This window comes from Dermacentor silvarum, chromosome 8, assembly GCF_013339745.2.
Source record: "Dermacentor silvarum isolate Dsil-2018 chromosome 8, BIME_Dsil_1.4, whole genome shotgun sequence".
Classification (NCBI taxonomy): domain Eukaryota; kingdom Metazoa; phylum Arthropoda; class Arachnida; order Ixodida; family Ixodidae; genus Dermacentor; species Dermacentor silvarum.
The window spans coordinates 47961604-47987305 of record NC_051161.1 but is presented as its reverse complement, the minus strand read 5'-3'; positions in this window follow the sequence as shown (position 1 = coordinate 47987305).

Below are 25702 nucleotides of genomic sequence, written 5' to 3'. Positions count from 1 at the left end.
TGTCATAATGCAGTACTTCTCTTTTCTGCTCGTAGGCGGCGGCACCGCCCCGAGCAAGAGCGCGGGTACACGGAGGAGTGTTAGATATATAAGGCGCGTCTGTGTAGCTCTCTGCAAATGCGTTTGTGGCGCAATGGGTTAAACGCTCGGCGATCTATCGTCGCGGACCGAGAGGTCGTGGGTTCGATTCCCAGATTTTGCATGTTTGTGGAACTTTTTCTTCTGGTTTCTTTCTTTGTATTATGTTCGTGTACATTGTAAGCTGACGTATTTCCGTGACGGAAATACGTCAGTGAAGTCTTGGTGGACCCCGGCATAAAACACTTTCGTGTTAAAAGAAAAATCCGTGGCAACTGTGATCTCTGCACAGTTAATCGCGACTGCACGATTATTTATGAGCCGATTATTGGAAACTGTCGTTGTCGTGGACTCATATAGACGGGTCCGCTGGGCGTGAGAGATATAACTTCGCACTGAAGTGCGCTGTATAATAAGAATGGAGGCTTGGACCGAGGCCGTCGGCTCATTACACGGAGCATCCAACAAAGTTTTAGGAAGTTTTCATACATTGTGCTGAGTTTGTTTCTGGCAAAGACCACCTTACAGCTATAGGTCTCCCGTTCGTGTACCCTTTACGTGTCGTGAACTCTTAGCTCGCACGGTATCAGCTTGAAAAACCTTCCTTGCAGACTCGGTCGGATGACGCTGAACGTTGAGAATAATCTCTATGGTCTCGGAAGTTAAGTTCAGTTTGAAGTCGTGTGGACGGCCCGGTGCTCAGCAACATTAGACATGTCTATATGGCCCTTGCTTTCGATGATCCACAGCTTGAAAAACTACCTTCCGCTGGTTCAATGGTGTCTGGGCATTGTAACCGAGAACTTGTTGCTTTACGACCGATATATAGTGTATACTTTGCCACAGCTTCAGTTGTATTCAGATAAGCACAAGGACCATGTATCCCTGTGCTGTTGTCGATTATTTCGCCCTCGCGCTGCGATCTGCTAGCCTCCAAGTTAGCTCAGATGGTAGAGCGACCGCGCCAGAAAGTCATTAGTCCCGGGTTCGAATCCCGGACCAGGACGGATTTTCTTCCTCAACCGCGAAGCGTTTTTTTCTGAGAAATCCGTGCGGTTTTCCTTTTTAGCTTCGTGCAATATTCGGGTGGATGACAATTTTTTTTCCCTTTTGTGACACTTCCTATACCTTGCGGGATTCCGTAGTACTGATTTGCCACCTTTACTTTTTACTTTCAGTTGTCGACGAAATGTGACGGCAAGTCGAGGTCTATTACCACTGTCGACAAGGGTCATACGCACGCGCAATTACGACGCCCCCCACCCACTGGAACTTGCGACTGAATCTTCAGTAGAATGCCCTACAAACGAAAAAAAAAGAGAAAGAAACTGCTCGTCTCAGGTCAGTACTCTGCACAGCCCCGTTTTTTTCCTGACGGCGGCTGGTACCAACCCAACCTCCCATTTCTCAACGCAGGCACGCGCGCGCCGAAAGTCAACAGTCCGTCCAGCCTGCGCAACAGTGGCCGTGCACTTCGAGCTGCCGGCGCGCACCTCCCCGCCCCCCTTCAAAACCTCTCGTATTTTCCCCGCAGTCATACACTCTCCTCTCGAAGCAAGCGTTTTTGCAAGTTCACACGCGCCCGCGCGGAAACGCGGAGAATCAGCTGTGCAGCGGACGAAATTATCCGCGCCACTCCGCGCGCTAATTCCAGACGGTTCCGCCTCGAAAACGCTGCAAAGATTGCAGCCAGTCGCCCGCCTACTCTCCTAAAGAACGCAAAAAAGACAAAAAGTAAAAAAAAAAGAAGAAAAGGTTAGCGCGCCCAAGCTGCCCCGCCGCCGCCTCCGTTCCGGCCGAGGCGAGATGAAGAAAGCCTTCATTTGCTCCATCAGAGAGGAACTGGAAGTGTGTGTACGTAGCGAGCTTGTATGTTGGGATTACCGGAAGGAAAGGGTGGGCGGGATTGCGCAATGAGGGGGCTTTTGCCTCCACGTTGCAACAGGGAGGAGATAAAGAAACAACGGCGATCGCTTACACGTTTATAGACGCGTAGCACACGCACGCACACACACGCACACACACGCACACAGACAGCAAAGTGCCTCGGCCCGGTGAGAACTCCCACAGTCAAAGGCTTCTTTTCTGAGAGAAACAGAAGAGCTGAAAAAGGGTCGAGCCTCGGGAATCGCGTAGTTTTCCCTTGTCTCGCGACGGAGAAGTGGCTAACGCTCCACTTGGCGCTGTAACGAGCGCGGAAGAGACGCGAGGCGCTCGCCGTAAACGAGCGACACAAAGGAGAAGCCGTTTCCGGAAAGGTGCTCGGTCCTCTCACCCGGAGCCACGACGCCCGCGTCCGAAGCCCCGAGGCGTTGTTTCGCAGCTCTGGGGTGGGCGGCGCGGAAGGGGAGGGGGGACAACAACAAGCTACAGCGGCCGCTTGGATATCTTAGAACTGGATGACAACAACGACGCACTTCTCTGCGAGCGTGTCTGTTGAGAACGCTGTGTGCTGCGCTGCTGCTGCTGCAGCTACAGAAATGGCATCGCACCTACCATGCTATCTGGTTGACCCTAACTGTGTTACACAGTGGTTATCTGCGCCGAAGAGGGCGAGACGGGTTGGTTGGTGCGCGCGCGCGAATGGTCGCGCAGATGCTCGCGTTTTTCGCGGCTCGCGAGGTGTCTCCAAATTAAGCCTGCTAAATTACCCACGAGCGCGCGTTGGTGGAACGTATATAATGCCACATGTGCGTATAGTACCAGTGAGAGAAGTGCTCATTTCCGGTGTTCTTTTCTCTTATATTTTTTCCCCCGTTCAACGAGAAAAGATTTGCGAAACTTGCGATGCAAGGGCTGATGCGTCGAGGCATTGCGGCTTGTCTTGCGGTCTTGTCTTTGCCATGCAGTGAAGCCGCGCGTACGAGTGAGTTAGATGTTACGAATGGCACAGAGATCACAAACATGATTAAATAAGCGACAGTCTGTCCGCTAGGCAATCCTTTCTCAGGAAAGTTCTATACGCGTTGAGATTAGGCGAACGTAAGACAAAAAAAAATGAAAATCTTTAGCATGCCCAAGATTCTTAGAGGCTGTCCCGCTCCCCCCCTCCCCTTTTTTTTTTTCCGGCGCGCCCTTTCCCCTATATAGAGCATGTTAAGAACTAAGTGCGTGTCAAGCAAGTCGCGCTCAAGACAGACAGCAGAGACGAGTTCTCACTCACAACTTGTTCAGTCGTTCATACTTGACTCCACCTTAATTACCGCCTTCCTCGCATTCAGCACGATCGGGACCCACGGCTGGCCAACCTCGCATGCGGTGCTTCACACCGCTATATTTCTACTCGCATCTATCTCCCTTTATTTGCTATGCAATATGGCGAAGTGACGTAATAACGAAAGAAAAAAAAACAAGTAGATGAATGAAAAGAACCGTCTTCCGTCCCAGCCTATATAGCTGCAGGCGCAGCCTTCCAGAGCGCCGAAACAAACAACCGGCCCAGCTCGGCCGGACGCGATGGTTTGTTTTGATACGGATATACACTCTCCTCGCGGCAGGAGCTCCGGCGACGTGAGCGTCTGCGACTGAAGGAGAGGGGTTGAAGAAAGATAGAAAGAAATAAATAAAAGAAAGGCGGTGCAGAGAGCTGAGCGAGCGATGCCCGTGGGTCTGCCGCCAGGATTTGCGATCCGAGCCGTCGGTGAGGCCCAAAAAACAAAGGGGCTCCAGTGTACTCTGAGCGCGCGCGCGCGTAGCTGAGAACGAGTCGAGTAGCAGCAGCAGAGCAGAGCAGAGAAGAGCCAGAGTATAAGGGACGACGAAGGAGTTCGTCGAACTCGGCCGCCGCCGGGGCCGGCCGACAGCTTCACGCCTGGCGTGCATGCCACTGGAGCGCGTAGCGGTGCTGCACCAGCTCGGCCCGCTGGACCGCGGCGCCGGCGCCCTCGGCGTGCGCACGTGCATTTTGGAGCACGCGGGGCTCTCGACCAACGGCGCGGCGAGCGAGCCGCTATTTCCTTGGACTGCGAAGAGCGCTCGCGCGAGGGCTTCTTGCACGAGGCACGTGCTGGCCATCGCGCGGATAACGGAACCCGGCCATATACTTAAGGCGGTTCACGCGCCCGCGAACTCGTGGAAGGGAGGCCGCGCAAGCGAGGCTTTAGAAAAAAAAAAAAGAATTCTGGATTGGCAGTTCTCGCACCTTCTAACGAGCACAGGTGAATTCAGCATAACCCAAATGCCTCTTGTTTTGTTAATGTAAGCGCTAGGGTAATTGCATGCAAAATAAAGGCTCGTTGTTTCTAGCTAAAGCATTACATTCGGCTGAGTATTCCTTTACCATCATCTCTTACAAAATTTGTCACGGAGTTCAGGTTTTCTCCTATAAAGTCAGTCACACAAAGATATACATGCAGTGGGATCCGTACGCGGCGAAATTATCCATCTTTAACACGTACGAAGGAAGTGAAAAGAAAGCGATTCGTATTCTCCACTATTATCCGATGTCCTGAATAAGATGGCGGCGGCCTGCCGTCACATTTAAGATATCGTCTCCACTCCAGAAGCTTTTTTTAAGCCTCTTCGTTCGCGCGATGTCCGATTATCGTCTGTAATTCAAACCAGCCGAGCATTTGTTGTCTCGCGAGATCGTTTCTGCGTTTTACGTGCATTTGAATAACGAAATCGGAGTTGACCCCGATCTAAATCTTCAGCTGATACGTGTAAAACTAGAGATGCAGAAAGAGCATGCCGGATAGGCGCGATGTCGAAGACATTGATTGAACAGCAAAGCATGAAATCAAGTGTGAAAGAACGTTTTACGATAATTAAAAGGGCACTGTGCCATACTGTTTGAAACCAAATCAGGATGTCTAAAAGAACAAGTTGTTATAGGAGAAAATTTGCCGATGACGGCAACACGCGATTATCTTGCGAATATAGCGCGGAAACCTTATATAGAGCATACCTCGTTGGCGTGTCGCAGTATCTGAAGAGTATTCGTGCCTTAAAGACAGGAAACACACAGACTCCAAGGACATTATACTGTTTTAGGACGATAAATTTCTTACAGCTTGTTTGTTAACGTATGAACCACGAATCTTAATTAGGGGGCCGCGATAATAAAGGAAGCACAAAGATTCATGAGTCATTCCACTCTGTGATCGTGAATGACCAGCGACGCTGTATAGATTGGTATATCTAAATAAAAAATAACGAGCTTGGAAGGAAGGGGGGAGGGAAGAGCGGGGGGGGGGGGGGGGCATCAGTCACCAGCCCGCTTCGGAGTGGTTGCTGCACAACATCCATCCATCCATCGTATGAGGTATCTGTATACTGCTTACGTCTGTGTACAGGAACGCGCAGATATAAACGGTATAAGGGCAATAAAGGAGGCCGGGCCGAGATGAGTCGCGAGAGAAAGTGAAGGGCGGGCAGAGGGGGCGTGCTGTGGTCGACCCGGACAACAAGCGGGGGCGGCTGCGATTTGTCCGAGTTGACGGCGCGGCTCGCGGAAGAGGAGGCAGACTCGTTTGACCCTCGTGTTTACACGGCGCCGGTCCTGTCCTGGTTATTGTCATTTCGTGCCCCGAGAGGCCGCCACGAATAAGGCCACCCCGGTTGTCGCCTCCCCACGGCGGTTGAGGGAAGATGGAGGGTTAGGTATTATACAGTATACTATATACGAAGGCCGCGTCATATGCGGACTAAATGAAGCCCTCGGCCGTTCGAAGGATGCGACACTCTCCTATACGTATTGTACTGCGCGTGTTTCGGCGATGACTCCTTTTCCCGATGAATAAAAATTTTTAGGATTGGAGATGTATTTATCACTTTTGCTGAGCCGGCTTCTTCGCTGCGGCAGACATCAGGATTTACGCGATAATTGCCAGGAACACTACCAGAAACAAAACGTGACTAATAAGCTTTTTTTATTAACTTTAGGGGGCAGTTATGGGAAGTCAGTCATTATGCTAAGCAATACCTTTTGCTAGAATATTTGTGCCCAGCACCGGTTTCGAGTATTACGGACTCGAAAGGGACAGTGAAATGGTATGGTGCTCCAGGTAACAGTGTGTGTGTGTGTGTGTTGCGTGCGTCACGCAACACACACACACGCAGGCACAAACACACGATATCCTATCCATAAGACCCAAGTCCCATAATCAAGATCTCGATCATTGCAAAACCGGCATATCCAATCACAAGCGCGCTCAAGATGCCTCACCGGAGATTACCACGCGACCGAAACCGGAGAAAGGCAAAGACAGGCCGGAGCTATAATAGCTGCCGGCCGGCGACAAATCCTGTTATGCGCTGGCACGCGCGCGCCAGCAACAGCTCACCATCGCCGGGCAAGGAATCATCGAGGCTGTGTATAAGAGCTGGAGCCGCCGGGCCTCTCTCGTACGGGAGAGAGAGCTCCTGTTCGGTAGGCCTGCGTCTTATCAAACGGGATGGGCGTTTCCGCACCTCGACCGGCGGCCTGGATCGCCTCTCCTGTATATACGGCGCGCTTTTGTCTCTGCCAAATGAATTTGGGCGAGACGGAAGCCCCATTCCCGGCGAGAAGATTGCTGGGCCGCACCCTGCGTTCACGCTGCGCCCCCCTCCCTCTCCCCCTCTCCCGTTCGCTCCACAACCAGATCATGCGGGCGCTCCACCGCTGCGGTGATGACAGACCGCGCGCGCGCGCCGCCGCCGTCGGTGGTGGTGCTTCTGACGAGCGTGTGCCACTTGGTCGATGCCGAAGCAGGTGCCGTGGTCTCGCCAACGTTAAATTCTTGTAGCATGCATCTTCGATCTCGCGTCTTCTTTCCGGCTTTGCCGTATTTCATGCAAGACCCGGCCGCGATCAAGAGTATTCACGGACGAGGGGCTCTGCGAAAAAAAAAAAAAAAACAACTAATCTCTCGGCAAAGCAGAATCACAACCTGGAAATGAATTCGCGAAGCGTTTAGTTCGTAAGTGTCCTTCGCCATTGGACGGCCGCCTTTGCTAACAATATGTCCAGCCTCGAGATTGGATGGAATTTTCTCTTACGAACAACTCTAGTGTAACAACGTTTCCTGAATGCGGGCCCTGAGACTCAGGAATGCACTGCGATGTGTGCCAATGCCAAATTTGTATATACTGCAGTCTTCCGGTTTTTCTCATGACACCCAGTCCGCGTAATGTTGATCACGAGTGTATACGTAGCCTTTCGGCCACTTGATTATTATGTGTTTCCTCAAGAAAAGAAATGAAAAAGACAAATAAGCAAGAAAAATGTAGAGGTCAAGTGACCACCCAATATCGTGTACATGTCCCAGCGATATTGGGGCAGGCACTCTCACGACAGTGGCGAACGCTCTAATTTTCCCTGAAGGTGGCAAATGATCTCTCAAAAGCCCACAAGGTGGATGAACGATCATAAAAAAAAGAAAAAATGATCCACCCAACTTCAGCCTGGAGCTCGCTTTCCGAGAAAACCCGTATCGGTTTCCTTTGTTGCTTCGTGTAACCAGTCGGGTTGATGACAATATTTCCCTGTCATGAATCTTCCTCCAGCTATATCGTGCGTCCACGGAACTGATCTAGCATATTTAGTGTCCCCGTACTTCGGGCTGTCGATTAATTCGCCCTTGCCTTGCCATCTGCTATATAGCCTACCGGATAGCTCAAAAATTAGAGCGGGACCGCCCCGAAAAGGCGTAGGTCTCAGGTTCAATTCCCGGATAAGGACCCCCTTTTTTCTTCTTCTTCTTAAACGCGAAGCCTTCTTTTTGAGAAACCAGTACGAGTGTTCCTTTGCAGCTTCGTGCTGCAGTCGGGTGTATGATAGATTTTTTTTTCTTTTCATCTTTCCCTCATCTCTCTCTCCCTCTGGGAAGGATGCGACTAGGCAAATGCGACACTTAGTCAGATATTCACCTTCGCTTGCCTTAGCACTCTTTTGGGGCCGTAGAAACGTCGGGAGTCGCAGCGCAAATCACAGCCGCGTCTCTTGGGTGCCGCTCCAAGCGGAACGTGACGAGACATCGCACTATAGGGCGCGGAACGCGAAAAATGACCGCGGAAGTGGGTCACTGTCCCGCGCCGGAACGTGACAGTCACCGAGTCGGCGCGCTTCCCGAACGCGCGGACTTCCAAATACACCGCCTTTCAGAACGCATACGTTTCGAGACCCACTATACGCAACAAAGACAATGGGGAAGAAATAAAGAAATAAGAAGAAAGCAAATCCCTCAAAGTGTACGAATTTGATAAAATATAGCGAGAAAGTTTGAACGTTGGCGGGAGAGGGAGGGGGCAGAAAGTTCGCCACTTTCCACCGGGCGTTTCTAATAAAACCGAAGCCGCAGCGGCGCGCGAAGCAATTTATGTGCCCGCACAGCTGAGAAGAGCGCTGGCGCACTTGATCCCTCCGACAGCGGCGAACGACGACAGCGATGAGTGGAGGGGAGGGGGGCGAAGCTACGAGCTCGTAAGAGGAATTGGGCGAGCGTCGCCGCTAGTTCGCAGGCATCTCTGCTAAAGGCAGCCGCTGCACGAGAAAGCTTCTCTCTCTGTCTCGCGATCGATGTGTGTGTGTGTGTCTCGCTCACGCGTCGCGCACACTTTTTTTTTTTTCGCTCTCGAAACGAGCGAGGCGACCGGCACGCGTCATCAAACCGAGCGGCCGGAAGAAGACGGTCGTCCATCGACAAACACCGCCAGCAGAAGACGACGAGACGGGAGATAGGGGGGGGGGGGGGGGGGGGGGGCGCAATCTTTTCCCTCGGCCGGTGCTCGACGACCGTCTTGTTGGCGACGTCAACTCGAGTGTATGCAGTCGAGGCAGTGCGGGGAGAAGACAACGCGAGCACAACGGCTTCCGCACGCGTCACACGGTCCCGGTATACGGGGAAGAAAACAGGGAAAATAAAGGTTGGAGGGATGGGTGTGGGGAAGGCGTACACGTACATTACACACACTTACAAACGAAAAGACCCGTCTCTCGCCAGGAATGGTCGTTCTCCTTAGACATCGCACGCTTAAGAGAGCCGCAGACGAACGTCGTCGCAGGGGAAGCAGCTACAACAACATTCACCCTTCTCTTCGCCACGTTCCTCCCTCTTCCGCTGTACTCGTGGACGAAACAGCGCGAGACGAAAGAAAAACAAACGTTACTGCGTGCGTGCGCGCGCGCGCTGTGTCGCGTCGTTCAATGGACCGTTCGAATCCCGGCAGCAAACAAATCCGATGCCGTTTGCAAGCGCCCTTGCCTATAGCTTTAGGGATATGCGAGGAAGAGAAACCGCTCGGAGAGAAAGGTTGCACTGCGCGCGTTTGGGATGGGAGAGGGAAGGAGAGAGAGAGAGATGGAGGCCACGTGGGAAAGGGAAACGGGGAAAACGGGCAGAATCGAGTTGCGTCCGGGGAAAACACGGTTTCGACCGCAATCTCAGTTCGGCGGGAGAGGCAGGCGAAAATAAGGAAAAGAAAGATGAGAAGGGCGCCGAAGCTGATGCCGCACGCAAAGACCAAAGCCAGTGCGTGCGAGCCATTTCCGGCTGTCCGCCGCTAGCGCGGGTGCTCTCCAAGGCGTACACTGGAGGCATGCACACTCTCTGTGTGTGTAGTACTGGAATCCCAGCACGGAAGCTGAACCTACATGTTCACGCCGACCCGCCGTTCGAGCCCCGTCGCATGCAACCTCCCTCCTCCTCTCTCGAACATCTCTCTCCAACAACTCTATTCTCCCCTTCTCCAACCTCTCTATCGTTGTGGACCGGTGCGTCACTTCCTTCATCACCCATTTCCGACCGCCCGGAGCATGGCAACTTAATAAACAAGCGCGGCGGCACGAATGAAGCTGTGGTGCCGAAAGAGCCACTCCCGCGTTGACAGCTCGCAGCAGTACGCGCCCACTGCGTTGTGATAGTGGGAGAGGAGGGGCGAAGGAAGGGTGAGAGGTTGAGTGTCCTCCAGGGGATGGGAGGGACAGCGATTTCGGTGGCATCATGGTGCCTATCGCGTCGCCACCGCTGGGGCCGGCCCGGCGAGCGACCGAAAGAGGCGGCGCGTCTATTTGGCCATCTTCCAGGACGATTCGACTGCGCGATGATTTGGCGTTATGAGTGGTGGCGCGGGGGGTGGGGGGATAACTTATGCTGATGGTACGGATACTTTGTCTTTCTATCTTTCTTCGTTGTTTTTTCTTGATGTCATGTCCAGATAGCGTTGAGAGAGAGAAAAAAAATAAAGGAGCAAGGCTCGAAGTGGGAGGGTAGATAAAGTGGAGATGGTTGCGATTGGCTCTGATGGCACTGGGGGAAAATTATTACAGGAAACGCGGAGAACGGCAGTTTCCAGAGGAATGCAAACTTCGTGTAGAAGCAGACGTGGGTGTACTGCTCATTTACGGCGTTACGACCGGACAGCGGTGCAGCAACATGTTTTCAGCACAACACAACAGGACAACAACTCCCGTCAGCCAGATAGCCTATGACGGTAGTCGGTTGAGCTCTACCTGTCCTGGTGGTAAGCACAATTGTATTTGCAGCCTTCCGTTTTGATCTTCTAAACCATGTCACTTGTATTTTGCAACTACTTCGTCATCGTTCATCCCTCGTGCAGCTGCTGAATGGAACAGCCTTTCCTACAGCGTCGCTGCTGTCACCAGTTCATTGAGCGTCGTCAAAGAAGTGACGACGCTTTTTGCAATGAGGTCATCACCCCTAATTTTTTGGAACTCCCTCCCGTTTTGCACTACACAAGGTGTGGGGTCTGTAAGGAAGTAAAGTCCAAATTTACATCATTTTGCATTAATGAAAGAGACCGTCACCCGCCGTGGTTGTTCAGTGGATGATGGTGTTGGGCTGCTGAGCGCGAGGTCGCGGGATCGAATCCCGGCCACGGCGGCCGCATTTCGATGGGGGCGAAATGCGAAAACACCCGTGTACTTAGATTTAGGGGCACGTTAAAGAACCCCAGGTGGTCCACGTTTCCGGAGTCCCCCACTACGGCGTGCCTCATAATCAGATCGTGGTTTTGGCACGTAAAACCCCATAATTTAATTTTTTTTAAGAAAGAGACCGTCATAAACTGGCTTATGCACTGGCGGGAAAGTTCATAAGCTGGTCAGCACAGCGAGTTGAATCATTAACGTGGTTAGTAGCGTGGAACGACACGCTATGACGAAAAGAGAGTTGTACGTCCTGCACGGCTTCCCCGCCGTTATTCCAAGCTGTCACCCCGAGAATGTTTGGCAAACAATCTATCCTCCCCCCCTCCACCAGTGTAGGCTACTCACTTTGTCATTAAGCAAAGTGCTAGTTTTAACTACCTTGTGTGCCAACAAAAAGAGCTAATTTTTTTTCTTATGTTAACACGTGGAAGCCATACCAAGGACAAAGGTGCCAGTTTGTTTTGTTGCTTTTCTGCTACTCTGTATGACCACCTGTGACTCTTATATCCGGTGTTTCTTCCATTCTTTGTGACTATGCCATATAACGTCAATCTAAAAGGGGGGGGAAAAAGCAGAAATTAAACTGGTGGAAGTTAGCGCTCGTCCTGTCGTTTTCTTTGTCCTTCTTTACGCTCACTCTGCTAATTCGTTGTCACTTTGTCACGTTTCCAGAAACACCTCCAGTCAGAAACAGCTGACTTCCCCTTCACACAGGACAGCACATTCGCACGGGTCCTCCACCGGCGGCCGTTCGGGGAGAAATCAGCCGTCTCCCCTGACGATGCCGTTAGTCGCACGCACACGTATTCCCCACTCATCTCTCTCTCTCTCCCCACCACGCAATCTCCAGCACGCGTTCGACCCGCGGCAATGGTCGTTATTGCCGCTTCTGCAGTGGTGTGTGTGTGTACATAAATTCGAGATCTCTCACCACGACGGCGCGCGACCACTGACTCGCCCGGAAAGGAGGGGTGCACCGCACCTAGCTCTAATGGCGCGACCTCCCCCCTCTGCACTCACTCACTCACTTCCAGCTCTCTTCCGATCAGTCCAGCCCAATCTCTGTTCGCCATTCCCGAACGCCCCCCCCCCCCCCCCCTCCTTCCCTTATTCTCTCCCCGGGCCTTATACCGAGCACGTTGCCACGTTTTCGCCATGAAGACGTCAACCTTCGGAAAAAGCGCTCGGGGACATTACTTCCCCGCTCGACTCACGTGCTCGCGCTATACACGCCGGCCGACCGACCAGGCGATGATTGTCGCCGGCCCTTATTTGATTACCAATCACGGCCGGACGCTGCTAAGCGGGCTTTCGCTAAGTGCAACGCTTCGCGAAGCGACTGATTGTAAGTGGGACCTTGTCACGCCTTGGCGAGGTTCGTCGTTGCCTCGATAGTCATTGCTTTCTTCTTTTGTCTGATTTTTTTTTTCCTTTCCCCTGCTCTTCGCCCATTCTCGTCGGTTGCCGTGGGGTATCTTCATCGGTCGGACACCATATGAGCGCTTCTACGGGCAGAGGTGTGGCGGTCACTGCCTTTATGAGGGGTATATAAAGTAAGGCAACATAAAGAACTCCCTCTTTTGCGCCCCGCGTGTTTCATTTCTTCTCTTTTGCTCCCTCGACATCCCTTCCTCGATCGCTATTTCACTCCCAGTAAGACTAATGAGAGCTCGGCAAATTTGTACAATATAATCGTGTCCGTGCAGAAGCGGGCAGAATAATGTCGCCCCCTTTCGACGCCCTCGCCGTCCTGCGTAACGCCGTCCTATGCGTGACCCAGCCCTGCGTCACGAATGACGTCATCACACGCGCACATTCTATGAAACGAAACCAAAACTGGCTATAAAGAAACTACTATATTAAATTACTTAGGGTGCCCTGACGATTGCCCGTATTTATTTTCACGTATTTCGAAGTCTCCGTTTTTTTGTTTTTGTTTTTTTTTTAAGTAGAAAATGTTAGTACTCCTAGGAGAATATGAGAGCTTGAAAAGAAAGCCCTCCAGCTATACACTATTCGGCGTGAATGCGTAAACTTCAAGACGTCGAAGCTGCTCATACATATGCTGCTAAAGAAAAAGACGAACGATCGGCGTAGAAGGAAGGTAAGGAGGGGAATGGGGGGGGGGGGGGGGGGGCTCAATTTAGGCCAGTCCCTGGACGTCATGTGTCACGCTCAAGGCGGCACTAATTACCCCCTCGGCCCTTGATCGACCCAGCGCCGCCGCCGTCGCGGCTACAGGAGGGGAACGAACGGCCGGCCGACGCGTGTCAGTCAGATTGCTGGCGGAAACGGTAACAGTCACGTCGCCGACGACGCCGACACCGGTGGCGTCCAGGAAACGAGAGTTACGAGACGGGCCGTTATTACGACGCCTCGGTCGGACGCTCAGATTCTCGCTGCACTCAGCCACGCTCCGAGTATACGAGACCCGTCAGCTCGCTCTCCTCACGCACTCGGCGCTGAATTCGGGTCGTGCTAACTTCTCCCAAGGCAGGTGACTTTGTTCTAGTGTTGATGGTTTTTTTTTTTTTTCGTGCTTAATTCGTCGAACTCAGGCGGAGATTAGCCACGGTAACGCGAAGACATCGTCTGGGCCCAAAACATCACGAGTTAAAAGGGGGAAAGGCTGAGCGAATGACCCGGGTTCGTATTAACAAAACTGCTCTTGCGCTACAGAACTGTTCGTAAGACCGGATTGCAGCCAATGCTGTCGCTAGCATATTATTAGCGCAGGCAACCAGCCAATGACAGTGAGCACTTGAGAGTGAAAAGCTTTGTGAATTCGGCTCCCGAAGACGGGTTTTTGTTATTTCTTCTCCCAGAAGCACATTCAAGTGATGCAGCATTTAAGCACTGCACCTAGAAGCACACTGGTTGGCGGGTTGGCATGCCTTAGGTATAGAGAATGAAGAAATATATTTTTATACATTTCTTCCTTCCTTTCTTTCTTTCCTTCTTTCTTTCAAAACTGAATCTGCCAGCTAGCTAGCGCAGGTTTTGATTGAACGCGAGTTAAACAGCGTTTTTCGGTGAATTACCATGACGAAGCGTGGTGCAGGTCACGGGCTGTTGTGACAATCAACAGCAAAGAGGATGCCGAATGCAGTGACATTTTTTAAATTTATTATTCCACGTTCTGCATGCGCTACTACACTTCGCGCAACAAAGTGAGACTACCAAGCGCCTGTTTCGAGAAGCGCGTATACACCACTGACTTCGCAGAGGAAAAAAAAACGCTTAAGGCGTTGCAAGGGCTTCTTCGAGAAATAAAGGTAACAACAAGAGATGAAAACAACAAAATGAAGCACGCGACTAGGAGTAGCACAAAAATGGAGCCCGCGGGGGACAACAGAGGGGGGGGGGGGGGGGGTTGTATAGAGCGTAGGGGGTGGGAGGGGGTGGAGGGAAGGGATGAAAGTAGTAGGGGGCAAAGAATCAGAGCGTCCGATGTCAACATCGCGGGCGCGGTCGGAGCGCGTGGGGGTAAGGTGACGGCAGTGTTCTCCGGGCGGATTGCCTAAACGAGCGAAAAATGCCTCGGGGACGGCGTCGTAGTCGACGACGACGACGTCTACGAAGCGACAGCATCGATTTGGGGGCAGGAATGGAGAGAGAGAGAGGTTCACCACGCTACGCTGTGGCGGCGCAGCGCTAAATCGATGGCTGCTGGCCCGGCCGTGTGGCGGTGGCGTACTTCGTTAGTGGATAGGCGGTCGCCGCCAGTTACCTACGTATATGGGATGAGAGACGGGGTGGCAAAGAAAGGAGGAAACAAAAAGAAATACCCAAGACGAAGGAAGCAAAGAGAGAAGATGCAGAAGAAGAAGACAGGAAACGGCGATAACGTTGCGGGACGGCCGCCCGGTGTAGGATGCCGAAGCGGACCAGATGGGTGGACAGTGTCGTAAGAAAGAAAGAAAAAAAAAAGAAATACTGTGACAGAAAAAGGGAAGGATAGAAGCCTGCTGGAGAATAGAATGGCGCAATGGCTGCCACAGTTTCAGTGTATGCTGACAGGAGCACGAAAGGAGGTTTTGGTCCCTCCCAGAGAAACCACGTTGCTGCGCAACCGTGGGAAACAGCATAGAAGACCAAAACAGACAAGAAGAGACTGTAGTGGTGCAGAGGGACGGCGTGCGAAAAAGGTAAAAAAAAAAGAAAAAAAAACGAAAGACAAGAAAACACGTTCCCACAGATACAGAGAAGTGCCAAGTGTCACGAAGGGAGAGAAGAAGCGAGAGCGAAGACGGAAGAGGACAACAGAAGTGGTCAAGGGGACCAAAGCAGAAAGAAAGTGATAATAAGGACAATGGAAGAGTGGACCTGCGGGGTTGACGATGGAAGCGCGCAATTACGGGCCGACAGACAAGGCGGCGACCTTGAGTGACGTTTGCCCAAGGGTGAGTGGAGAGAGAGAGAGAGAGGGCGAAGGCGTCTGGAGGAAGACGCCCTGGCGCGCTCGCTCCTCTCGGCAACTGACCGCGTGACTCTCTGCTCTAGTGGGTGCAACACGGGAGTCTGTATTAACAAGCGCCGCGCCGTTAGCGGCCTCTTTTCGCCGCTTTCCCCCTCTATTAGACGCCGGCAGTAACAAATGCGCCGGCGGAGGTAGAGAGACAGAGCAAGAGCGTCGTTAGCGAAAGAGTTTCCATCTCGCTTTTTTTTTCTTTCATTCGCAGCGCGATGGCGCACGCAACAAGCCGCAGCCTTCCCCCACGCCAAGAAAGACCGCTCCCATCGTAGTCATTCACCGTCGCCCGCGTGTCGTGCGCCAACCGCCGAACGTCGCGTGAGAGGACCAAGCCCCCATCCCGACGACTAAACTTACTTCGCGCTTCGCTCAAAGGAGCGCCCCATGGCGACTGTCGTTCGCTTTTCGCGGAATGAACGAAGCGATTACTCAGCCGCCGCGCCCCCGACGGGCGTAGTAGACGTAGCATGAATCTTTCGCGTCCCACGCGCGCTCGCCGTGCGGCGCTGCCAGCGACTTAGCGAACAGCGCCACCTGTGGCGGAGACTTCGTTAGTGGGATGTTGGAGCACTGTGACGATGGGACCGCAGTTCCGGAGTAGAAATATTAACGCAGGACATATGGCGGCTGACGCAGTTGAACCGGTAGTGGCGCGCGTTTAGCGTGCGATTAGCGCAGCATTTGCTTAATGCTCCTTTTGAAGATACCCGAGTAGCTGATTAGCCGGACGCGTACAATACGCCGAAAGAAAACAATTTCGAGTGGGTGACGCTACCCGGCCTGGTGCTAGGCGTGAATTATCTATCTATCTATCTATCTATCTATCTATCTATCTATCTATCTATCTATCTATCTATCTATCTATCTATCTATCTATCTATCATTTTTCTTCCAACTTCAAAAATGTTTTGTCATTCCGTCGCCTACCTACTTCCTGCACAACGCTGTAGCGGAAGTTACGTCACAACTCGAACAGTTTGAATCGTCACGCTCACATTACCTCGCCGTAAGCTCCAATTATTTACAGTTTCCCTGAAAACCTCCACTACGCGCGCAGTTTCTGCATTCACCCAACCTCTGATTTTGAAATCATACAACCACACCTTTTTTTACAGCATTAAATGCTTTTAGCTCCTGTTGTTGGCGACCTTCAAGTGATCTTAGCCCAAAAGCCAGAGCCGTTATCCGAGAACTCTAACGAGAACAAAAAGAGACTATCCGGGCAATCAATCAAAAGTTAAGATAATGCGGTCTCTCACCTTGAAGCCTTTGTACGGGACTGCATTACATATGCTATATATAGTTACTGCCTAAACAAGTTACGAAAACTATTGCTTCCGAGTTCTTCCTAATGTTTGTTCACAATGTCACTCAAGCTGTAACATTTAGTGCGCTGAACTTCTATTTGGCATTTCCAATAGCGACGTTCAAAATGCAGATACAGTGCACCATACACTTGATTGGCATCTTTTGGCGCTGAAACAGGGTTGCCTGTGCCCTTTCCAACGCCAGCGGTCCGCGAGTTCCGCCAACGTTATTCCGCGGCGTGGGTGATCTTCGAGAGATGGCGCCTCGCTGCGTGACGAGACGCTTCTGTATCTTCTGTCTGCCGAGATGAGACTTGCAATGAGGTTCAGTTAAAAACAGGTTCCATTTCGGCTCAGTAAACTTTCAGGCCTGCATCAATCAGGGACACCAATCTGCTTTGCCGGTAGATGCTTACATCTACTCTCGACTACGGGAGAGCCAGCATTTTTTTTTTCTTTTCCGCTTCACTTTGGGACTTCTGTTGACGTGTCCAGTAAACCCACGCCGAAAAGAAGGGACCGCTCCCTCCCATCGTCACAGGCGTGTGTGTGTCTGTGGCGCGCACGAGTGCGCCAATTCGATCGGGTGAGTGGACTAGCTTCCATCCGCTTTTCGTGGAATGAAAGCGGCGATTACTCAGCTGTTGCGCCCCGTCGCCAGCTTGTTTATACACACACAGCTTGAATCCTCGTCCCCGCAGCGTTTCTCGCTCACTCTGACCGACGGGGTGCGGTTTTGTAGCTCCCTGTACACTCGCCCGGGGGCAGCTCTCCTGTGGGCGCACTTCGCAAGTTCGCGCCAAACACATGTAGTTGTTACCTGATGTAGTCACAGCACGCCTACTGACACTGAAGCACGCGAATGAGTTGGCGCTACGCGCAGGCCACGCCCGTGTGTGTGTGTGCGCGGAAAGTGGACGTTCTAAAGCCTCTTATGGAGATTTCTGAGGGTCTCGAAAGGGAAGCTTCTAAACGGCCTAAGCGTGACAACGTAATTTCTTTGCTGCTGTTGCTAAAGTTAAAACTATACGGCTGCGTTTACACGGAAGGGATTCAATCTGAAATCTTGGCTCTGTGCCCACTTGGCGCCTGGCTCCGTCGACGCGTTTGGTTAACGCTGCGATGCTCGGGCGCGACGAGCTAAAGTGGGCTGGAAACGGCAAGTTGGGTGACGTAACAAAGACAATTACGAGTCGTGACTCATGGCACTGGAACAAGGGGAAGCAAATAGATGTGAACGTAGTTAAAGGGACGCTAGAAACCAACATAAAGTCAAGCTTCTCAGCGACATGCTTCGATTCTTGTATGTTGTGTGTGGACTGTTGTGTGCGCGCTGTGACTGCCATATGTCCCGCGTGTATCATATCATTTGTCAAGATGTTATAAATAGTTTATCACGAGGCTGCATTCAAGTTCTCGCACGTGAAGCTTCCCGTGATTGTTGTGCATTTTGGCAGCGTCCGTTGCAGATTGGTTTACTGATTGGCGATAAAAAAAGGGTTACATTGCGCTCAACGTAGCAAGCTTAGAAGAACTCTTCCTGCATTAAAACTGGTTAATTGCGGGAGGATACATTTAAAATCCGTTACATCGCACTAACGTTCAGATATTGCGCTTCAGTCGCAATTTCAACAATAGTGGGGCTTCATTTTATCTGCCGGTCACTGGCGCCACCAAATAAGTGCAAAATGTAGAAAAAGATACATTTTAACAATCTAAATATGGTAAGAGAAAATGAGAACTTATCCACGTTTTGCAGTGTTGCAGAACTTTCAGATAAACGCATTAGAAATTTGTTGGGCCACAACGCATAGAGGAATACAGGGGTTTACATAACGCATACAGGGGGGATCAAGGATAGCCTCCATATTGGGGGTCTCTGCATGCACAAAACGAAGAGCGTGAAACAGCACCCTTTCTGTGTAAATCAAGAAACACGTGGCATCGGTTAGCAATTTGTTAATGATTGAACGGCACCCCAACTATTCGAAGACGCAGCTGGCAGTAATAAACATTATACTCCGCCGCACAAAATCCAGCATGACCTATCCACGTCCTTCGCCTTGGCTCGCCCGCCACGTGCCGTTAATACAATAGCCGGTGATTAGACGCCGCTATAGCGGCAACAAACGAATCGAATCAAAGTAACGGTGATATAAAAGCCTCGCAAGACAAAACAAATTAATGAGAGACACGCGCATCACGTGCCCACACGTGGCACTTGAATGTGATTTCGGCGTATTAGAGTGAGACCAAAAAAAAAAAAAAAAATCCGCAGTCCATTAGCGGTCATCGTTGCAACGCACGACTCCTATACGAGAGTACGTAGTTGACTTCTATTATAGGTGGTGCACGTACTTCTTCAAGACGGAACCTCAGTGAATAGCCGGCTCCGAGCGAAGCAAATGAAAAGAAAACAATAAGGAGAGGAAGAAAAAGGCGGGCTGCACGTCTCTGTCTACTCCGGCATCAACCCGCATACGTTCGTGCGAAACGTGCTGGAGACCGAAAAGAAGACCATCCGAATAATCGACCCGCATCGTACCTACATACGGCGCCGCGCATTCCTCGGGGCTCGTAAATATTAACGATCTCTAATTGCCCGGTCTCACCCCCCGCGGACCGCCGGACCGTTTTTTCGGCGTCCGCTCGGCAAGATGCCGTAAATCAAGCGGCCTCCGTGCGGGCCTGGACTCGGGCTCCCTGTACAGAGACTCCGGTGACTAAGGATGACAGCATGGAGCTGAGATAAAAGGCGACTGCAGGTCTGCAATGCTGTATACATGCATGAATAGCTCCTTCTGCGTTGAGGCCACTGCGAAAGAACGAGCGAAGGAAATGTGGGAGGGTGCACGTTGAGAGGGTTCCAGTTTTGACAAGCAGTAGGTTATGTATGTGCGTATGGTCAGCCTGTCGAATAGGTGAGGCAGGTAGCGCCCTCCAGGCGAGGCCGACTGATGGCTCGCTAATGGAACCGAAGCGTTTCAATCTAGCGGCGGTGCTAATAACAGCTAGAGTCCGGATTCTAAGGATGATGTTTTGTGGCTATGTGGAGGGCGCCAGTGTGCGGTGATGTCTAAGTTTCGTAGTGGTTCATAGCACGCTGAGCATACTGAAGCAGGTCGGACGAACGCCATGGTTTAAGTTTTGGGTTCTTTGCTAGTACGTCATGCGTACATGCGCACGCAGACAGTTTCTTTATTTGTCTGTTTGTTCGAAAAGATGAGCAGGGAGAGCTTAGCAGCGACACGAAGGAAATTTTGGCCGCCTGTACACGCACACGCTCTGTATATTTGCCTCCAGTACTCCTTTCGCGGGTAGGCAAAGGAGGATTCGAAAAGTGTGCTATACCTCCGGTAGCTAGCCCTTGCGTGCTCTGTACGAAGTAGGAGAAGAGCTGAATAAAATTGAAGGAGAGAAATAAAGATCATTACAAAGCTTATTTCAGCATAGCAGAGTCAAGAATAAGATGTGGAGGCATTCTAATTTCTTAACGACGACATTGCATGTTCCAATGTCAGTGAGTCGAAACGTCACTCACAGGCCAAATTACCGCATCTTTCGATGTAAACACAGGCCCCGAGGCTTTCTGTTCGACGGAAAGGAAGGCAGTTACAAGAAGTGGAATTCCAAATCGAAAACGTTCACAACGACCTGAAAATGTGCCGTTTAACCTCCAGGTGGCGCGCTGCTACGATGCCGTACCCCGCACGCCTATCGACTCAGAAAATCGGAGGCAAAAGACGTACTCGACAGACCCACCACACGGGGGCACGTTGGACCTCTTAGTATACAGTCGTATAGAAACGCCTTCGCATTTGTGGTGCGACTGCGCGTTATTTTGGAAGCGAAACGTCCGTTGCTAAGTGCCGAGTGCGGCAGCGGTATACTTACGCAGATAGGCGTCTCGTACAGATGCGGGAAAACGCACATGCAGGGAAATAAAGTAAGAAAGAAAAAGAAAGAATGAACAAGGGGACACGTCGACGCCGCGGAACCAATGCGTTGCGTGCTCGATGTTTTATGCATCGGGAATTACTCATTCACTGGCGAGGAAAGCACCTGCCCCGTTGTACGCGCGAGGTGGGCTTCGCCGGGAAGCCAAGTTTTAACGTCGGTGCAACGAACTTCAGCAAGACGCGCGCGTTTGCGCTCGGGCTTTCACAGGGTGCATTAATATGAACGCATGCAGAGATGCGAAGGAATGGAAAAGAAAAAGAAAAAAAAAAGCGATCGGCGCAATGCAGGAAAACGAGATTAAGTGCCCCCCGCACGAGCCTGTCATCTTCGTGAGCGAGACGTCTCGTACGATTCGGCGACGAGCTCGCAGGGCTTCCCTAAATGGCGACCTTTCGCGACCAGATGCCGTCGCGCTGAGTAAGAAGAAGAGGGAGTGAGGGAATTGGGGAAGAAGGTGGGTGGGAGGGGATGGGAGGGTTTCATTTAATGTTGCTAAGGCAACAAGAAGAGGACCGGGGTGGGCGCGAGAAAACAAGAAATTTGCTGCGGGCCGCCTTCAACGCCACCGAGAACAGCAGTAGTTGACTCACTTGCGATGACTACGACAACAGCAACAACGGTGGCAGTGCGATGACAATGACCACAACTACGGCCGATGACGAGTACGATATGAGCAAGATGACACGACGACGTCGACAATGATGATTAAAAGTATGAAGGCACAACTGAATAGGCCCGTCATTCACTCGGAATTCAATCCTGCTCGTAGTGCAGGATTGAACTTTCTCTACCGGAGATTACAATTGCCAAGGAAACTTGAAGAAGTTGACGGTGGTGGTGATAATGATGTTGATAAACATGATGATGATGCCTGCGGCACATGGTGCAAGAATCGGAGATACTATTCAAATCTACGACAAAAATGATTTAAAAGAAGCGACAGTCGTTAAACTTCTACCTACGACGCTCTGTACGCGACAAGTCAAACGCTCAGAGCAAACCACGACTATCCCAAAAGAGGCACTGAAGCGGCGAATGTTATCAAGCCCGAGCAACGGGCTATAGCCAACGAACTTCGGCCCATTTCATTACGTAAAAGTAAGGGAACATACCGGGCCGACGAAAGGCAACAGAAAGAGCCAACGAGACACGAAGTCATTCCGCAGAGACCGCGCGCGCCCCCTAACCCGTCATTCAGGAGCCAACAAAGGTTGGCCAGCGGTGGTTAGAATAGAGGTAGTCCGTAGCACGAATCTACAAAGTGAAAAGAGACGCTTGAAACAATGATCACCGAACAAAAGCGCTCTGTGGCTCGGTCTATACATACTAACCAGCTAGAATGGTATCTCGCCATTCCACCGGTGCAGCTAAGACCGCACCAACTAAAACTAGCGAGGGTTTTATATCCTCTTAGTTCGCTGTTTTTGTCGAAGCGATCATCGTTTGTCCTAACTATGCGGGAGCTCCTACAGCGTGCGTACGTTCTCTGCAGAATCGATGGCGCAGCGCGTATACGAGGAGCTCCGTTAGAAACGGCAAAAGTATGTATGTCTGCAAGAACCAGCCAATTTCAATGGAGGTAGGCTTCCGGGGGGTCATTAGGGAAATCTAGATTCGGTGAACCCAAAGTTAGCGAACGTCTATCCACCTCTACGTACGTATAAGAGGACTGCGGGCGCGGAGCACAAAACAAACCAGAGCCTTGTTTGGGTTCTACGTACAAGGCGCAGTGTCACTGACCCTGCTTATCGGACACATTAAGCAGCTTGCGGTCGCTACTTCTTAAACTATGTGTTAATGGTATCGTTGCGAAGATGGAGAATGATAAAAGTTTGACGAGAAAGCAATCCGGGCGATGGTAGCTTCCACGTAGTCAATTTGACGCAGATAATTTCATGCTGGCCGGAGCAGCTGCCTTCGAATATGAGGTCAAGAAGTGTGAAAAGACGGAACTTGAAGATTGATTGATTGATTGATTTTAACATTGGAAATCGAGCTGTGAGTGACGCCATGTGCTGTGGGGTTCCAAAAAATATTTTCCCCACCCACCAGGTATTCCTTAGCGCGCACCTATATCTATATTAAGTACGAGCGTTTTAGTAAGACAGAAAACTATAGGCGAGAGTTGGTTTGGATGCATAATTGTAAACGGCGCAACACGCACACGCGTCTTATTCATCGTCCTGTGTGCTTTACGCCGTTTACAACTAGTATACGAGCATTTTTAGCATTGATCCCCCCTTAGAAATGCGACCGCCGCGGTCAGGAATCGAACCCGCATCCTCGCTCTCGGCAGCGGAACGCCGCGGCCACTGGTATGCCGCGGCGGATATCAAAGCAAGAGAACAGCGCTTGTCCAGTGTGCCATTGCTTCTTAGGGTTTCGTATTCGCTTCACTACACGAAAAAAAGAACACGGCAGCACGCGTTCAGACACCACGCTGCTCTTCAAGAGCTAGGGAACAAAGAATAGGCAGAGCGGGAAGGGGAGGAGAAGCGTACAGTAGCGCCGTGCCGGTACAGACAACGAGCCCCCCACCCCGCGGAGCGCAAATTAGAGAAACAGACAAACACGTATACGGCGGCACCTGCTGAAAGATAGCCAGCAGCGCGCGCTGGCTTCTACAGTGTACGCGCCGCACACCGACAAAGCGGCAAATAGAAAAGCTCGCGTGCGAGCAGACATGCTCACTTCGGTAGCAGGAACGAACAGCGGGGGGCGAACAACCCGGGGTGTACATCTCAGCGGGCGGCAGCTTATACAGAGGGTTCGAACGCATCGACAGGGGCATCTCGTCCATGAGACCGCGGATCGAGCGAGGGGCTTGTAGGGGGGCAGCCACGCAGGTAACGCAGTTACAGCATACAGCGAGGTAGCTAGCGCAAAGCTACACCGGTAGCAGCGCAGAGGAGGGCGGGTGGGGGATGGCGCTGCTGCGGTTGACAGGTAGCACCGAAAAAACGCCCATCCAGCAGCGGCGGCGGAGCAATCGTCGGAATTAGGCAAACATGGTCTCCTCACCACCCGTCCGCCGCACCCTCCAACCTTGTCCCGCGCTTCTTCTGACGACGGGGAATCCACACTCGGTTCCCACCAAATACCGTGCAGTACTGTCGAAGCCACTAGTACACCGCGTCGGCCGATCAGTCCGGGAGGACTTGTCAAAGCCGCGCGCAAGTAACAAGAAGAGCTCGCGATCAGCTAGCACGTCGGGTCACGGGCTGGTGTCTTTCTGCTCCTTATGCGATTGGCCAGTGCATGTATAGTTATCGCTGGACCGCCACGCATCGTAGTTTACTTCTCCACGAATTCACCTGACGAATAGCCGACGCTACAGCCTCCTCAGCGCTGCACTTTATTATCGACAGCGAGTGTACGCGTCTGCCCTGCCCTGCCCCGGCGTGCGGTTGCGCTTGCACGGATCGCTCAGCAGGGTGGTGAAGAATTCCATTTGGAACAGCGGGTTTCTGCGGGGCGCGATCGTCGGAGGGTCGTGTGGAGGAGGAGGGTAGGTGGCGCCGCCGGTGGGGGGGTGGCGAGGAGGCGAAGCTCCTGCGGGAGACGAGACGACGACGCCCCGGCAGCTTGGCAGGTGGAGCGGGTGGCACGAACACGCTTCGCTCGGCGCAACGGTCGGGGCGGTGTCGCTCCTGAGAACGGCACGCTCTTCGCCTTTGGCTGCTGCCTCCGCTTCCAGGCGAAGAAAGAAAAAAGCACCTATCGGTGGCAGCTGTTGGCGCGTGTCGAATGCAGAAAGAGATACGAAAAAAGAGAGAGAGATAAGAATCGCTGTTCTTTTAGAGTAATGTGCCGATGATACCTGTGGGTGGGTCGTGCGATGAATACGCAGTGGTGAAAGTATAAACTGCGGCATCTGCTCTTCTTTCTTTTTTCTTTTTTACCCGTTCTCTCCGCGGCTTCGGCGGATGTTGCTAAGTTAACGGTCGCGGCATTCTATCCGGTCTGCAACCGTCAGCAGCGGCGCGTTATTCGCGGCGAAATTTGTAAGCGAGAGAGAAAGCTACTTGAAGTCACGATTTCGCGTGCGATATTACGACTTACGAATACGTCGTAGAGACAAGAGCTTCAAGTATGTTTCGAACAGGTCCCAACAGTCGCATTGCTAGTACACAGAAGAAAGAGTGAGGACAAACAAATTACAGCCGCCATGTTTGCGTCGCCCTGGATATGGATAAATGAATTTTTAGAAGAATCGCCTTTGAAACGAAGTGGTTTGCTGGCGTCACCAAGCACAGCTCTTCCTACCTTCCTGCCACGTTTATTCTCGCTCATTCAGATGCCTGGTTAACGTTAACGAACCATCGCACCTGGAACCAGTATCGCGTTCCCCTAAATATTAATACATGTTCATTCTGCTTGCTCAGTACATTTACACCGTCAACGCTGCCGGCCGCATTTTATTATTTCACACCGCTAATTAGTCGCGCAGGCGCCTGGTATTGCCGCCCCTGGAATTTCCACTTCGATCAGTTAACGTTTCTAAGCCAATGGTAACCAAAGGGCTGTCCTACCCCTTTGATATCTTTCACTCTAACCTTAACCCTCCCCGCCTGCCCCCTCTGACCCCGCCCGCCATTATGCTCCTTTTTCGTGTCTCTCGAAAGCAGCTCGCTAACAAGTTGAAAGGACACGTGGAGCGACCCGACACACAAGCCATTATATCCGCCGGCGCATTGCCGCAACAGTGTCGAGTCTGAAAAGGGAGCCAGAGAAATGGCGCTGCTATCAGCTTCGGCGCTAGGCTGACCGGTGACGAGCGAGCGGGGTTCTACAGCGCGTGCGAGATGGCGAGAGAGAGGAGTGGAGAAAGGGTACATATACCTGTCAGCGCAAAAGGAATACAATCTCAGTCATTGCTCACGCCAACTTACGAAACAAGTGGCGCCGACGAGGCTGCATGCAGTGCCGACATGGACGCGTCCCTCGCACCGACCGCCCCATTATTTTTGATGACGGAGAGGGGCCACTTGTCTCGTCGACCAGGCAAAGAGA